Source organism: Octopus bimaculoides, chromosome 13, assembly GCF_001194135.2.
Source record: "Octopus bimaculoides isolate UCB-OBI-ISO-001 chromosome 13, ASM119413v2, whole genome shotgun sequence".
Classification (NCBI taxonomy): Eukaryota; Metazoa; Mollusca; class Cephalopoda; order Octopoda; family Octopodidae; genus Octopus; species Octopus bimaculoides.
The window spans coordinates 56,539,649-56,541,163 of NC_068993.1; positions in this window are offsets into that span (position 1 = coordinate 56,539,649).

Consider the following 1,515-nt stretch of genomic DNA (forward strand, 5'->3'; position numbering starts at 1 on the left):
TGAATGTCTGAGTGTGTGAATGTCTGTGTGTGTGAATGTCTGTGTGTGTGAATGTCTGAGTGTGTGAATGTCTGTGTGTGTGTCTGTGTATAAGATGAAAAATATCCCAGTACATATCTTAAGAAGCTTATCACGAAAGTGAAAGACATCATAAAAGAATGAGTGGGAAAGCTTACTTTTATGCGAACAGCCGTGCAGATTTACCACCAGAAGAACTATTGGGTATAAAAACTAATAATACGCGGTAATTGACCAGCATGGATAATGGAACTTCGGTGTTTTGAAGCGGAATTACTTGAGATGATCAACGGAATAAGTTTAAAGAATATAGAATACGTAGCACAAACACAAATCAAACACAAGAACAATTAATAAGTCTAACAATATTTTTATCTTTTCCGATGAAACCAAAAACCTGTACGAAATAGATAGCCACACTCTAATGTAATAATATTACACAGAAAATAAAATACAGGAAAGCAGTTAAGAATACCACCAACGAGATTATTAGCGAGGTCATGTCCATAGCATCAAGCCTAAAATTAGACATGAAACTACAATGTTTAGGCGAAAGCGATGTCTATATCACGCTAAAAGATCATATGTAAAACTGCACCTTTGCTTCCCAGTGTTGAATTATTAATTTCTTTAGGAGCGAACTCGGAAAAGTATGAAAGTATATTTCAGCATTAAGAGATATATTAGGAAATTCAGTTCTTAGAATACATGAAGACGGATGGCTTAGTAGTTAGCGTGTTGCACTCAAGCAGCCCCGACTGGGCGTTGCGTTGTGTTTTTGAGTGAATCACTTCATTTTACGTCGCTCTACGATCGTTTCGTTTTCTAACATATGGCACGCCGTGCTCCTGTACAGGTCATGTGGATTTGATGGAGGGAATGAGGTTACGTGAACATTTGATCACTATGAACAAATCATATGTGTGGTTGTTCGACAAGAAATTGCAGAACCCTCATACGTCGTCTAACGACGGGCGAGTCCGTGGTGATGATGATGAAACACACAAACGCGCGCGCACGCACGCACACACACACATACACACAAACACAACCACGATGGGCTTCTTTCAGTTTCCATCAACCAAATCCACTCACAAGACTTTGGTCGGCCCGAAGCTATAGCAGAAGACACTTGTCCAAGATGCCATGTAGTGGGACTGAACCCGGATCCATGTAGTTGGAAAGCAAACTTCTTGCCACGCCTGCGTCTATGTATGTCAACAAAATTCAAAACAAACATATTTGTTGTAACGATTTTGTTTCGACCAAAGCTCAAGTTCACTGCAGAGTGAAGGACTCAAAAGAAAGGAAAAAGGGATCTACAAATTTAAAACATGTCGACTGACAAAAATCATAAAGGACTGAATATCATAAAGCAGAGGAAAACATGGCGGTTGTGGTGAGAGCAGTTCGAGGAAAGAAACTGTTAAAATAGAAGAGCAACTCAACAGAGAACCGATGCATCCTGGGAAGAGAAGCAAATGGTACGTTTAAAGG